Here is a 16225-nt window from a genome sequence, read left to right on the forward strand (position 1 = left end):
ATTCATCCTTTTGCTCAAGCCAAAAACCTGGGAATCAACCACTTCACTTTCTTCTCTTTCCCCCTACAAATACAATCTATCAGTTAGGCCTATTGATTCTACCTCTTAAGTAATCACAAAAACTATCTATATTTATATCAACTGCCATCATCCTAATTCAATTACCATGACCTCCAACCTAGTCTTTCTTAATTCTGTCATAGCTATTTTCCCCACTTCCACTGTTGTTTCACTCTCATCCACCTATCCCAAAACAGCCAGTCTAATCTTTTAAAAATGAATCACTTCAGGCCAGGTGCAGGGGCTCACGCCTGTAATCTCAGCACTTTGGGAGGCCAAGGTGGGTGGATTGCCTGAGCTCAGGAGTTCGCAACCAGCCCGGGCAAAAGGGTGAAACCCTGGCTCTACTAAAATACAAAAAATTGGCAGGGCATGGTGGCATGTACCTGTAGCTCCAGCTACTCAGGAGGTTGAGGCAGAATTGCTTGAATCTGGGATGCAGACGTTGCAGTGAGCCGAGATCATGCCACTGCACTCCAGCCTGGGCAACAGAGCAAGATTCCGTCCCCCCCAAAAAAAAAGAATCACCTCATTCTCGAGCTCAAAACCCTTCAATTCCTTTTCAGCAGAGCTATCATGATTTGCCCCCTACCACACACACACATAAACATTATTTATTCATTCAACAACTATTACTGAGCACTATCTCTGGGCCAGATTCTGTGATAGGTATTATGGAAACAATTATGAACAACATAGACTAGGTCATGTGGAGCTTAAAGACAGGTATAAAAACCATCACACAAATATATAATTAGTACCTAATCATTAGTTACTAATAGTTTAATCAATTAACAAACATGTGATATGAAAAATATTTCAGAAGTTAGTACAGGGACCTATCAGATAGAATGAAAGGAAAATAAGAACTGGTTTAGAAGGTCAAGGAATTCTTTCCTCATTTTATTCCACTGTTATGCTCGCTCACTACAGCCTTCTTCTTGGGTATATTTGTTATGCTTTTTAAGCTACCCAGAATCTGAATACCATTCTTAATTTGGTAAGCTTTGAATCCAAAGTATTCCAAATATAGGATGACATGAATTATACTAGGAAATTTGAATAGTGAATTAAAGACAAGAATAAAAAGATTATTCTAGGTGATAGTGGCAACAGAGCTAAGTCCAGTGGCAGCAATGTCAGAGGTGGTGGTGGTGGCAGTGCCTGCATACTACCTATACTCATACCACGGTATACACAGGCAGCAACACCAGCTGATCAGTCTTCTTTTCCTGTCAATTTTCACAGTCTGGTTTTCCAGAGTTCCCACTGATTACAATAAGCTACGAAATAGTTCCACATAATCTATGTTTATTTATTTACTTGCAATCTTTCCTAATAGAATCTAAGCTCAATAAGCACAACCTACATCTAGGAAGGAGGAAGTGGCATGGGGGAAATCCTAGAGGCTTGAAATACCAGTGCATATAAGAAAGACTTTTGTTTTTTTCCAGTTCACATAAAGTGGCAGTACAAATGAAGATTCTTTAGGAATTACTTCCTCATAATAAATGGTTTTATATCTGCCTGCATAAAATAAAAAACCTATATTCAATTCATGGATAGTTTTCACCAAATTTTTATTAGTAATACTTAAAGGCCAATGGAGAATTTAAAAGTATGCCAGCTTATTCTATTAAGCTGAAAGTACAAATCAGGGATCAGCAAACTATGGCCTATAGGCCAAATCCAGCCTGTTTCCTGTTTTTGTATAGCACATGAGTTAAAATCATTTTTACATTCTTAAATGTCTGGGGAAAAAATCAAAATAATAATATTTTGTGACACATGAAAATTACTGAAATTGATATTTTAGTGTCAATATATAAAGTTTTGTTGGGACACAGCCACACTCATTCTTTTATGTATTTCTATGGATGCTTTAATGCTATTAACAATAGCTAAGGAGTTGCAACAGAAATCATGCATAGCACTCTCATTAGTTTGCACTGCTGCTCAGGACACAAAAAAATCACAGTAACAGCATAACTAAACAGAGTTTCAAGGGCCTTACAAATTGCTGTGATGTGACATTTAATTTTTAATACCAGTGTATAACAATCATATCAAAATCAGAAAAGAATAGAGAAGGAGCCTTCAAATGTCCTTTTTAAGGCACAGTGAAGTGTGGACTATTTTATCAAATTAAATGGCAATTCATTATGCTTATTATACAATGGCACTAGAGTTGTGCTGGAAAAATAGCATATATGTTGATTTTTAAAAATAGTATATACTTGACTGAACACTCTTTACAGTATTTCCAACTCACAGGAAAGCAACAGTACAAAAAAAATAGAATATTTAAAATGGAATATCTCATCACAGCAGAATTTCTTCACAAAAATAAAAAAATAAAAATGAGTTTCTGAGTGGTGCATTTGTCAACCAATCAATGAAAGCCATTTACCAAAGGTGACTTAATTAGTGTTCTACTGCAGTCAAAGAAATGTGTCCAGAGAAAATAAACTTGCTTAAAACTATTAGACTTTCAGCAAGAACAGTTGTTCAAACTGTTGAAGACACAGGGAGTATCATCAATATGTCCAATGAAGAGATAAGGCAAATGAGTTCAAGTGGTTTTGCTTGGCTCTTCGTGAGCCAACAGACGTCAGAGATACTGCTCAGTTGTTTATTTGAGGAGTCAATGCTGAATGTGGAATGACTTAAGAATTAACCTCCATGAAAATTATGCATAGAACATGAGAATATTTTCAACAAAATTGAGAAAACACTCATTCAGTACAACCTGATGTGGAATCTGCTAAGATGTGTTGCATATCATGGTAGTTAACAATAGAGAGCTGAAAGAGGCTTAGTTGGACAAATCTACAAAGCTTGTGAAAAAGTAAGTCTGTGAAAATTTAAAGCCTACAGTTATTCACTGTATTATTCATCAACAAATACTTTGTAGAAATATCTGAATGCAAAATGTGGTATTCAACCAGAAATGTCAACAATGAACCTCACTTGCTCTTGTGGACTTGTCCATTGTTGGTTGTATGATTTTTTTGACAGATACAGACACTGAATATCCTGATTACTCCAACATATGGCAGCAGTTTGATGTCTTAACAGTGGTAGAGTCTAATTGTGATGTTTCACATAAGGGATGAATACTGAAATTTTCTGACTGAGAACCCCCTCAACCACTTTTATCCTAAACCACTTTTAGCTTCAGCAGCAGACATAAAAAAATGCATGTTGTACACATGTACCCTAGAACATAAAGTATAATAAAATAAAATAAAATAAAAATGTTCGTTAGCTGGGCACAGGGGGTCATGCCTATAATCCCAACTACTAGATGGAGGCTGAGTGAGAGGATTGCTTCAGTCCAAGAGTTCCAAAGGCTGCAGTGAGCCATGACCCTGCCACAGCACATAAGCCTGGCCACAGAGTGAAACCCTGTCTCTAAAACAAAAATAAATAAATAAATAAAAATAAATTTTAATGAGCTCAACCTAAAATTACAAGGCAAAATGGTGCCTATATGCAAAATTCATACCACAGTAAAGCCATTTCAGTAACAACTGATGTTCCTTGAATCACAAAGTAATGTCAAACTGCTTTATATACTTCCCATGCTGTCAAAATTAAAAGAAGATATTCATTCCAACACACATTTCAAGGAGTGTTTTTTGACCTCACATTACAGTTCCAGCAGTATTCTTCTGCCCCTAATGCAAGTGCAAAGAAAATTTCCATATTCACAAATCCACTTAACTGCACAACTGAGGAGCTTCTACTTCAATTGGAAGTGATTAATCTTCAATATAATAACTAAAAGACAAAAATCAAGAAAAGAATCTAATGGAATTTTATAAATGCCTTTCAAGCAATGAACATGATCACAGATTGCAACCAAATTTGGCAATACCTATCTGTGTGAAGACATTTTCAAAGATGAAACGTTTAAAATCTCATTACAGATTAGCATTAAAAGATAAATGTTTGTAATCAATTCTGATAACAAGGAACATTAATTTAGAACCCTAATCAAGTAAAGTGCTAACTCCCCAAAAGGAATTCCATTTTAAAATTTAGGCATTTTAATTACAAAAAATTGTGCTAAATAATTATTATTACACTTTGAATTTTGTCCAAAAACTGTGGACATTTATTTTTTCTCATTATAGATTTATGTTTACAGGATACCTTCAATTTTGCCTCTTAGCCTACAAAGCCTAAATATATATATACTGTTTAGCCTTTTGCCGAAAAAGTTTGCTGATATCTGGTCTGAATCATTTGAATTCTAATTGTGTTCAATTTATATATCCATATGAGGTTATTTTGACTTTAGGAAATGGGGGGATAGGAAGCCAGAGGCAAAAAGAGATGAGTTGTTTTCTTCTCATTTTGATATCTGCATGACAATCACTAAGATAAATATTGATAGCATTTCAAAATCTAAATGACAGATATAAGTTAGTAAATAACATGCAACAAAATACAAAGGAGAGCTAAATCTAAAAGTTGAGAACATCATCAACTTCTTCCATCTGCTTTTAGTCTGCTATCAAAAAAGGTAATATTGTATTAATTTTAGGTAATAAAAATACTGGTCAAAAAACTAAGGAAAATGATTATTTAAAAAAATAAATAAACTAAAGTATAGGACCAATAAGAAAAATACTAAAGGAGACAAATTTTGTCTTCCACAGCATCAATTCAACTCTTCACAAACTGAGAGTTTGAGAAAAGAGGGGTAACATGAAAAAAGATAAATGTTAATTATTCTATCTAAAGGCTAACCTTGGTGCCTTTCTGTCTGGTGGCAGCCATCAAGCAAGCCAAGATGGGTTCATACAAGTACATCCAGGAGCTATGGAGAAAGCAGTCTGATGTCATCATGTGCTTTCTTCTGAGGATCCACTGCTGGCAGTACCGCCAGCTCTCTGCTCTCCACAGGGGTCCCCGCCCCATCCGGCCTGATGAATTAGGCAGACTGGGCTACAAGGTCAAGAAAGGTTACGTTATATATAGGATTCGTATTTGCCGTGGTGGCTGAAAACGTCCAGTTCCTAAGGGTGCAACATATGGCAAGCCTGTCCATCATGGTGTTAACCAGCTAAAGTTTGCTCACAGCTTCAGTACGTTGCTGAAGAGGAGTGAGCTGGACGCCACTATGGGGCTCTTAAGAGTCCTGAATTCTTACTGGGTTGGTGAAGATTCCACATAGAGATTTTTTGAGGTTATCCTCATTGATCCATTCCATAAAACGATCAGAAGAAATCCTGACACCCATGGATCACCGAACCAGTCCACAAGCACAGGGAGATGTGTGGGCTAACATCATCTTCAGGCCAAAAGGGCCGTGGCCTTTGAAAGAGCCGTAAGTTCCACCACACAATTGGTGGTTCTCACCAGGCAGCTTGGAGAAGGCGCAATATTCTCCAGCTCCACCATTACCACTAATATAAGTAAAGTTTGTAAAATTCATACCTAATAAACTATTTAGGGCAGTCATGTCTGCTTAAAGGTGTTATTTGTCCATTAAAACTAGTCTGCAGATAATTTCATGAATGTCAAATTAAGAAAGTTAAAGTGCAATAATGTTTGAAGACAATAAGTGATGTATCTTGTTTCCAGTAAGATAAACATTTTTGTCTTTGCTCTGTCTTACTAGGGAGTTATATGTCAGTGTATAAAACATACTGTGTAGTATGATAGGTTTAAAATAAATTCTTTAAAAAAGGAGTACTGAAACTAGCCCTGTAGATTTGTCTGGTGCATGTGATGAAACCTGCAGCTTTATTGGGATGATGGCAATGTTCTGCTGGTTTACTTTCAAGTGGCTGGGTTTTTCAGTTTGGCAGGTACAGACTTTTTAAATTGGGCTTTGCTTTAAAAATTGTAGGGTGGGAGGAGGACATCTTAACTATGTCATGATTATATTTAGAAAATTACGGGGACAAATCGGGGTTAGCCTGAGGAAAACTGCCTCAGTCTCCACAGTACCATTTTAAGTTCACATAAAAGGTGAAAGCTCCTGGTTCGGTGCCATGGCTTCATGGCATTCAATGGTTAGTGGTAATGGTATTAACACTAGTATGTTTTGAAACTGAATGTTAGATAAAATTATCAGTCTTAAGGTTGGTAAGCCAGCAATCAATATGCTAGGGTGGGAAGCTGGTGAGCCAGTGGCCATTAGATAAATACCTTTAAAGTGTGAGCTTAGAAGTCAACCTTAAAATACGTAACCATAACACTAATTTGTGATAATTATGAAACCCTTCAGTCACATTCAGGGGAAAGTAGTTGCCTATAAGTACCTCATTCTTATTCAGTCTCAAAAACTCTTGGTTACCCACTGTGTCTACTCCCATAGGCTACAGAAAAAGTCATACAAGTGCATGGTTTCCAACTGAATGTGTTTTCTACAGTTATTTCTCTTGTTCCTGGCCAAACTACCCTAAAAATCCTTACCATTCCACAAAGTTGGGCCAATACTTATGCATCCACTTTCAGTGAAAGTATACCACCACTTCCATCATGTCTTCCAGGAGACTAGGCTACTGCTTTCCAGGGTGAATTTGAGTGTGAAGGAAATGTAGACAAGGAATTGTCCAATTCTAAATTCTGACTTTGCTGACTTAATTTAAATGCTTGCTTCTCTGAACCAATTTTCTCCTATCTTCTCTAGGGGTTTCAAAAGGCTTAGTTAATTGATTTCCAGGAAATACTCACAGCAAGTTCATAAAAGTTCTTGAGACCTAAATTTCTTCTCAAAAAAAGAAAAGATCTTAAGTCATACATTTTGATTGTGTAGAGGTTGTTCAACTAAAGGAATAAATGTCTATTAAACTAAAAAAAAAAAAAAAGACTAACAGCAAAATCAGAAAGAAACATTCCAGTACAGTGTATAAAAATGACTTTTTCTTCATTAATTCAAGATATTTTTGCGTAATGTTGAATAATCAGTTTTACAGGCATCGAATTTTTATAGAACAGGTTATATGAAATCCCAAACATGTTCTCAACACCTCAGCATACCCCTAAAATTCACTGTTCTAAACGTTAAAAACACTGTTTAAATCTCATTCATTAAACGGATACTCTTTATCTATTAAAGAATACGTAAACAGATGTCTTAAAATACATAAACAATGCCAAATGGCTTCAGTTTGCAAATGGGCAACACTGAGGAAGCACTCTGAATGTTTCAATTTTAAGTTATTTTATAGGGTCATTACCATGTTTATGATAAAATTTTTAACACTTAAATCTGCATAGTGTTACACTATAAAAACAACAACGATACACTTCACAAAGCTTAATACAGTTACCAGACATGACTCAAGCAACTACCATGAGAAAGAGAGAGCCTGAGTGAGAGTAGGAGTGAGAGAAAGACAGAGGGAGAGAGAATGAATGGAATCCAAAGATTGAATATTAAGAAATGTCCCTGCTTGCTTCTCAACTGATTCTACATATTTTCCCTCCGAGATTATTATCATGTTTTAACTCAAAGAAAGTAGACCTAGGGTAATACTTATTTAGTATGGTGATGCTTATCAGACCTTAGAAGCACACTGACATTTTTATAAAGGTTCTCAATATATCATATCAATATAATACATGTTTTGAACGGCTAGACTTCGTATTACAGGAAATAGGCCTCATTGCTAATATTCATACTGAAAAGCCATTGTAGTAGAAGGGAGGATAATTTATCCATGAGTTCCATATTTTATTAAGATTTACACAACATAGGAAAATATAACTGCTTACAAAGAAAAAAGAAAATGGACTTTCAGAACCTTACATTTTGAATCCATAAATAACAATTAAAAGATATTTAGCTTATCTCCACAAGAAGATGAATCTGTATGTATATATGTATGTGTGAAGACCTTTATGAATGGAAAATGTGTATGATTTAGACTAGGGCTAGGTATGTTTACTACCTTGAACATTTAATACTAAATGGAATATACAAGTTTTAACTATATTAATCCTCCAATAATAAAAACTATCTGAACTAATAAAACAAAGTTCCAGGTTTATAAGTTATACATTAACAATGCATTGAAATTGCCATACGTCATTGAGATGATTCCTGAATATAAACAGAACCATTAAGACAGAGGAGATTAAAACCTGCATATTAATTTCCACTAATATCAGAAGATAAAAACACAAAAACAGGTTCTTTTTTTAACTTCTCAAAAGCTAGTACTCATAGTTATATAAGACAATGTCTTTATTTTCATATATACCAGTTTTTAGTAAAGAGGAACAATGTTTCCAATATATTCTCCTTCAGTTCAGAAAAAACACATTTATAAACAGTTGGAGGAGGAGAAGGAGGAAGGGATAATAAAATAAATGGGTAGAAAATGTAAACAACTGATAAATCTATGTAAAGGGTATATGGGAGTTTCTTGTACTATTCTTCAAACATCTCCAGAGTTTGAATTTACATCAATAGTTATCAAGGGAAATAAAAGTTATTAAATTTAGACAAAAGTTTCAGTTTTTACTAACTACAATATTCTCTTTGCAACTATTTTCTATTTCTTGAAAGCCCATATAATCTTCCTTTACACCCAATTACTACTGTACTTAAATTAATCAAATTTAATTCTGGAAAAAACAATACTAGTCTTAAAAATTTTTTTGAAAAACGTAAGATTAAAAACTTCTACACAAAGAATAAACTCCAAAAGAAAAGATGCAAATAAAATGACTATAATAATCTTTTGTTTTTTATTTGCAAGTATAAATCGGAAGAAAAACAAAAGCCTGGAACATAGCATCTGTCATATCAGAATATAAAAAGATGATCCTGGCACAAAATGAAAAAGCTCTAATTCATTTGCAAATCAAGCCTGCCGGTTCCATTTCAAGCTGGCGGTAACTGTCAAGAGTTAACAAGATAATCACTTTCAATCCTGCCTTCAATGGTACATTACACTGTTATTCCATTCAATAAGGCCGTTCTTTGGGGCACTAGATGAATGGTTTTCATTTCTAACTCACACAAAAAGTTGTGCGGGGAAAAAATCCACGGGGCTTAAGAAAGAAATCCCTTTATGGGCATTTATCTGCCGGTACTTGCTTTTAGGCAAAATGAGATATTTTGAAACATCAGTGTCCATTCACTTCCTCTATTCCTTTAGGCCCTTAATCCGTCGGAAAAAAAAATTGGCACATGAGAAAAGTGCAAAAGCAATTTCATTTTTAAAATTATCAATGCACATTAAACAAAAATTATTTAAATGATTCTATGCAAATACAATGCCATTATACTCAAAAGACTAATATTAACCAATCTCCTCCTTATCTCATGGTAACTCATGTAACTTTCTTAGATTACTCACCTATACTCTGGGTGAAATGCAGGTGCTTAAAATTTCATATTTAATTCTTGTTGTGTTCATAATGACTTGTACACCTCAAAAGGTTAAAATACCTTTCCAAATTATTCCTAGTTCAATGAAAATGAATTTTAGATAGATGTTATCTTTATAATGCATTTATCAAAAAGCATTATAAAAGTTTTTACTATTTCATGATGTAATTTAATTTTACAAACAAATGTAGGTAAGATAGCTATATAATTATTTTTGCAAAAATATTGAAACTATATATTAAAAAATATACAGTTTTTGGTTCATACAAAAAAATAGAGTGCAAAGATTTATATGCATCTACCAGTAATACACAATTAGGCCATCTTTAAACTATAGTCTATGAGAGTAAAAGAATATTAAAATCTCTACTCTGACTGCTCATGCAGGCCTATATCCATCAAATCCATCCGACATCAGTGTAAATTTATAAGAACCATCTGTGTATGGATCACAACTTATTATTCAAGTCTATTTAACAATAGTAACAATTAATCTTTCCCCACCTACTCCCTCAATTCAGGAAATAATATTGCTATATATTGCCTATGTAAATCATAATCTCCAGCCAAGACTTTTAATCCTTTTATAATCCCTTATTAGAGGAAAATGTGGATTTTTAAAACTCATAGTACAAATGTCCTATGAAGGACTTAAAGTCCTTCTAAAATCTTTACTTCAAAAAAATTAGTGTATTTTGTATCCAAAGGCTTTAAGAAGTTAGAACATTCATGTTTATGACTACAAAGGCTACGCACTTAAATTTTAAAATTCAGATGATTTCATGAATTCAATATGACATGGGGATAATCCTTTTATAAAAGGGAGAAGTCTTTCTGAAGCAGCCTAAGTTCACCCAATTCTTTCAAGTTCCAGTATGACTAATCATTTATCCTCCAAAAGGTAAAAATTATCCCTATTCTTAAAATAAATTGTAAAAAGATAGAGAAAAAAAATGTATGGGAAAATAGTTCAGAAAGTTTTACATTATCAGATAGACTTGATCACTAATATTTAAATTTTAGATTAATAATCTAAACTTTGTCATTGTGAATAAATTATAATGAATCTGTATATTTTAAAGTCCTAATAAAATTTAAGCTATAGCAGAAAACCAGGAAACTTAAAACATAAATGCCTATGCTTAAATCTATTGTATTTTTTAAAAAGCTTGCATGATATTATAAAATGACAATAATGTTAAGAAAACCTTACTATTCCAAATTTTAAACCCTTGGTACCAAACATGTTAACACACCAAGTAAACAGTGAGTATTATGGTATACTCAATAAATTACGATTGAAATACATGACTACAATGTGTAAAACCAATCTGTGACATTACAAATTCCTAAAGAACCCTAAAAACACAAAGCTACTGGCAGAGCACAATTCCATTAGAGCTTAGTATTGTGAATCAGTCCCCATACAGGGTGAGGACACTAAAGTCACCCTATCATCAGGGTACCCTATCCTTTTGTTGGGTTCCAAGATCATGGTTTACTCAGGAAGTAGAAATGTTTGATTTTTCAGCTTCAAGCTGCCCTGCTGCAGATTCTTTCCATTATTAGATTCCTGGGGTTAGCTTTAAACAAACACAGCAGCAAAGGCAGCAGGCAGTATGATGGATCTATACATCAACCATTGGAACAGCAATGAAGAGTGCTGGAGGAATAGCACAAGCCTTGGACAAAAGCTTTACTGAGAGTCACAAGTGGGTTCCAACAAGCAACCTGGTGTCTTGAATTATGTATGCAGTTGCTCCTATCTGTTACTCATACTAATACCAGGAAACAAAATCTTCTGTCTACAGAAATACAGCTTCTAACTTACAGGGATATCTACTAACATAGTAAATATTTGCTTTCAATTTCTTCAGTTAAAAGAAGTTCTTCATAAATTACATTAGAAGCCAAGAAATGTTTTCTTGTTGTTCTTGTTCTGGTATCTTCAAGATATCAAAAGAAACAAAAAAATGGAATAACTCTTTAAGAAAGGTAAAATAAGAAATCTGTTTTCTGGGCCAGGCGCCTATAATCCTAACACTCTGGGAGGCCAAGGCAGGTGGATCATGAGGTCAAGAGATCAAGACCATCCTGGCCAACATGGTGAAACCCCGTCTCTACTAAAAATACAAAAATTAGCTGGGTGTGATGGCACATGCCTGTAGTCCCAGCTACTTGGGAGGCTGAGGCAGGAGAATCGCTTGAACCCGGGAGGCAGAGGTTGCAGTGAGCCGAGATTGCGCCACTGCACTTCAGTCTGGTGACAGAGCGAGACTCTGACTCAAGAAAAAAAGAAAAAGAAATCTGTTTTCTGAAAATATTAAAAGCATGGTAGTAGGGAAAATAAACTTCATTATCAAATGAGTAAGGTAGAAGGGAGATAAACTTAATTAGCATGTAGGAATGAAATATTTAAAAGGCTTTCAAAATTTGAGAATATGATAAAACTTCATGAAGATTCTCATATATCATACACCATAAACTAACATTAGTTATATTAACTTACCACAAAAATTTAAATGAAGCAAACGAATGAAAGAATTTTGTAAATATCATTTAGACACCTACTTGGATATTTTAAACATATCTGAAATGAATGCCCATATTCATAAAGAGGTCCTAAAAACCAAAGTAGTATTTTAAAAGGTGAACAACATAACAATTAAAACTGGAAATTAACTGTCAATTCAGCAAGAAAAAAATCAAATGATCTATTACTCTATAAAAAGTTTCTCAACCTTAATGATAACATTTGAGAAATAAAAATCAAAACAATATCCTTTATTTGCTGCCTACTCAAGCAGCAGAACTTTAAGGTTATAATTTTTTTCAAATTGGTTGTGGGAAGATGACAGTCTCATATAATTGTGTATTTTCAGTGAAAGATAAATACCTCAAATAATATATTATTGATATTTAAAATAACAAAGAAAGTCTACTATTAACAAAAATGTTCAAGAATTTCATGCATTTATAAATGATCCGCAATAGAGACATAAATCTAAGCTTTAGTATAAAAATTATCTCAAGTCACAGTATCTTTAAAGGTTTTGTTTTATTGTAACTTAAAATTAAAATTAAGACTAATAGTGAAGGAGTGGCAGAACAAAACTGCTGACAGAAAACAATTATAATAACTAAGTAACATAGTAAAACAATGTATTTATGGACACCAAACAGAATCCAAAAAGCCACCACAAATAGTCTAATCACAAAAATCTCACTTGGAAGTGAAGAGTTACTGTTATATTTATTGTTTTATTATTTTCTGGTGTTGGGGCACTCCTATGGCTATGGCTGCAGAAACACAATAGCAGAAAACCCCAGCCTCTGGGCTCAAGATTCCAGAATTAGAATTCAGGGCTAAAAGAACACAAAAATGTAAAATGGAAATGCAGGCAGGAACAGAAAGAGTATGATCCAAATCTGAATACAAATTATGTCAAAACTCTTGACTAACAGCTAAATTACACATCCTTGGGGGAAATTTTCAGGGAATCCAGCAAAAAAGTAGCCAGAGATTAGAGAGAAATATACCTTTGATTTTTTTTAAATTAAGTGTATTAACCAAATATGTATATCTCTGGTGGTAGAAAGGTGAAGAAGAATGAACTTGAAGTATCTGAGGACACATTGTAAACTGATAGAGCAGCTGAAAATGAAGCAATCAACCACAGCAGCAAAACAGAGTGAACTCTACCTCTACTTAAATTCCTAGCTGACAATAAAATTACATAGAAACAGGAAAGACTATGCCACACGGCCAGTCTAAAAATATAACAATGGGAAGCCCTAATGGTACAGAAATATTAGGTAGTACCTATAGTTAGAAAAGGACCTTTATAGTTTCCGGTTAGAAAAGTACAAAAATAAAACAATAATCCCAAAGAGAACACAGCTGAATCCAGAGTGGCTATGTTTTTTTAAGCCCCCATAAACAGCATAAGAAAAGAGTAAATTAAAACTATTAGTGAACCAGATATTAGTTTTATCATATAAATATTTATTGGCAGCTATTATAAATTGTTTAAATATTGAAGGAAAAATAGTGTCAATGAACGGATGGGTCTCATCAGAGATATGCAAACTATACTTTTTCAAAAAGAAAATTCTAAAAGTAAAAGCAAAATATTTAAAAAACTCATGAAATGGGCTCAAGAAAGAAAACAGAAAAAAAAATCAGTGAACATAAAGAAAGACCACCATAAGTTATTCAATTTGGAGCACAAGAAAAAAAATTTTTAAAAATGAGGAGGACCTCATGAGATCTGTAGGACAATAGCAAGTGGTCAAACATATGTGTAAGGTCCACCAAGAGAAAAAGAACAAATAAACAAACAGAATATCTAAAGAAATAATAGTATAAAATTCCCAAATTTGGGGAAAAACACTTATTTACACAGACAAAAAGCTCACTGAAAAGTGAGCTTTTCAGTTTGGCTACACACGAACAAAAATCACTCTCACACATGACAGTCAAACTTCTGAAAGCCAAAGATAAAAAGAAAACCTGGAAAGAGACCAGAGAACAAAGATGCAATTGTAAGATTACAGCTAACTTTTCATCAGAAACTATGAAAGCCAGAAGACAATGGAACAACTAATTCAAAGTGATGGGCAAAGAAAAAATTGTCAATCAAGAATACATACATATTTGAGTGGCAGCAAAATCTATCATTCAAAACTGAAGGTGAAAAAGGCTGGGCATGGTGTCTCATGTCTGTAATCCCAGTACTTTGGGAGGCCAAGGCAGATGGATCACTTGAGCTCAGGAGTTTGAGATCAGCCTGCGCAACATAGGGAAATCCTGTCTCTACAAAAAATACAAAAATTAGCCAGGCACAGTGGTGTGTTCCTGTAGTCTCAGCTACTCAGGAGGCTGAGGCAGGAGAATCGCTTGAGCCCAGGAGGCGGAGGCTGCAGAGAGCTGAGATCATACCACTGCACTCCAGCCTGGGCAACAGGAGTGAAACCCTGTATCAAAAAGAGGGGAAAAAAAAGAAGGTGATATAAAGACACTTTTGTTTAGGATAAATATAATGGGATAAGTTAAAGTAGAATGGAATAAACTAAAGATGCATTTTAACAGGTTAAGTTTAAGTTGTAATTTGTAGAGGAACAACTAAAAATAAAACAAGGTGATACAACTTTAAAATCAATAAAGAAATTAAAACATAATGTTAAAAAGTATAAACTACATCCAACAACTGCCAAGAAACTCACTCTTTTCAAGTATCAAATGTAGAACACTAAAAGAAATCAATATATTTCAAAAGACTGTCTTACAAAGCATACTTTGAGAATACAACAGAATGAAATTAAAATTCATCAACAATAAAACATCTACATAAGCTCAAAATATATAACAATTAAAAGTAGTGCTTGCAGAAACTTTATAGCCTTACATGTTTTTACTGGAGAAAGAGATCCACATTAATAATCAACTTTCCTCTTTCAGTAGCTATAAAAAGATCAAAGTAAACCTAAAGTGAGGAGAGAGTAAGAGAAAAAATTAAAGAGAAAAAATGATGAAAAAGAAAACAAATAGACTACAGAGAAACAGTAAGATTCTGTGTTTTTCCAAGAATAAACACTATTAATTTTGATAAATCACCTTTATAAATCAACTGCTTCATAGCATAATAATCATACTGTACTATACTGTTGGTATGGATGAAATAACAGATACATAGATAAATAAAACAGAATGCAAAGACCAGAAAAGGACTCACATATATAGGAAATTTACTTTTGCTAAATTATCAAGGCATCAATGGGAATTCAATCAAAATGGCAAAGTGTTTTAAAGGTGGCACTGAAATAAATGGCATCTGTATATGACCAAAAAAATCATCCCCACCTCACATCATAAGTCAAAATGATCATAGACATAAATGTAGAAACTAAGCCTATAAAGCTACTAGAAGAAAATCTTTGTGGCCTTGAGGTAGACGAGGTTTTTAGCAAACATCAAGAATGAAAAAAGCCGATAAGCTGCAATTTATCAAAAGTAATAGCTTTTTAAATTGTTAGCTTGCAAGTAGGGGAACAAATGTAACACCTTTTGTTCCTCAAAAAGCATACTTAAGATTGGAGTAAATTTTTTTTTTTTTTTTTTCAGACAGAGTTTCACTGTTGTCACCCAGGCTGGAGAGCAATGGCATGATCTTAGCTCACTGCAACCTCTGCCTCCCAGTTTCAAGCAATTCTCCTGCCTCAGCTTTCCGAGCAGCTGGGATTACAGGTGCCTGCCACCAGGCCCAGCTAATTTTTGTATTTTCAGTAGAGACAGAGGTTCACCATCTTGGCCAGGTTGGTCTCAAACTCCTGACCTCCGGTGATCCGCCCACCTCAGCCTCCCGAAGTGCTAGGATTACAGGCAAGAGCCACTGTACCCGGCCTGGAGTAAAATTTTAAATGTGTCAACACATTGACACTTCTGCCTGGAACAACAAAAACCAGCAACAATAAGAAAAAAATTCCAAAATGTATTTTTTTAAAGTTGTGCAAGATCCTGGAAATTAGGCAACAAAAAAATAGTAACTACTGAGAGTTAAGAAACAAATGTATGAAGGCCTATAATTACAGGTCCCAGTGCAAAAAAGGAGAACTCAAGTAGAGCTTGGCAAACTCCTTGATTTGCAGAGTCAGCGCTGGCAGTCCAGGGAGACCAAGGCAGTTAGAGTTCACAAGACAGAGTATGGCAGATGAGAGCAGCACAGAGACAGATGAGGGAAATCTTCAAATAGTCAGCAAAGTACTAATTAGCGCATGCCTGTAAAGGCAAAAGAAAACACAATT

General features: G+C 34.3%; 1 protein-coding gene and 1 pseudogene across 1 annotated transcript in view; one reads left to right on the plus strand and one right to left on the minus strand.

Moving 5' to 3' along the window:
• The window catches only part of RSRC1 (arginine and serine rich coiled-coil 1), a 413404-nt gene that overhangs the window by 240577 nt on the left and 156602 nt on the right, over positions 1-16225 (minus strand). The window lies entirely within an intron of this gene.
• Positions 4821-6058, plus strand: LOC119625754 (large ribosomal subunit protein eL15-like; annotated as a pseudogene).

This window comes from Chlorocebus sabaeus, chromosome 15 (assembly GCF_047675955.1).
Source record: "Chlorocebus sabaeus isolate Y175 chromosome 15, mChlSab1.0.hap1, whole genome shotgun sequence".
Lineage (NCBI taxonomy): Eukaryota > Metazoa > Chordata > Mammalia > Primates > Cercopithecidae > Chlorocebus > Chlorocebus sabaeus.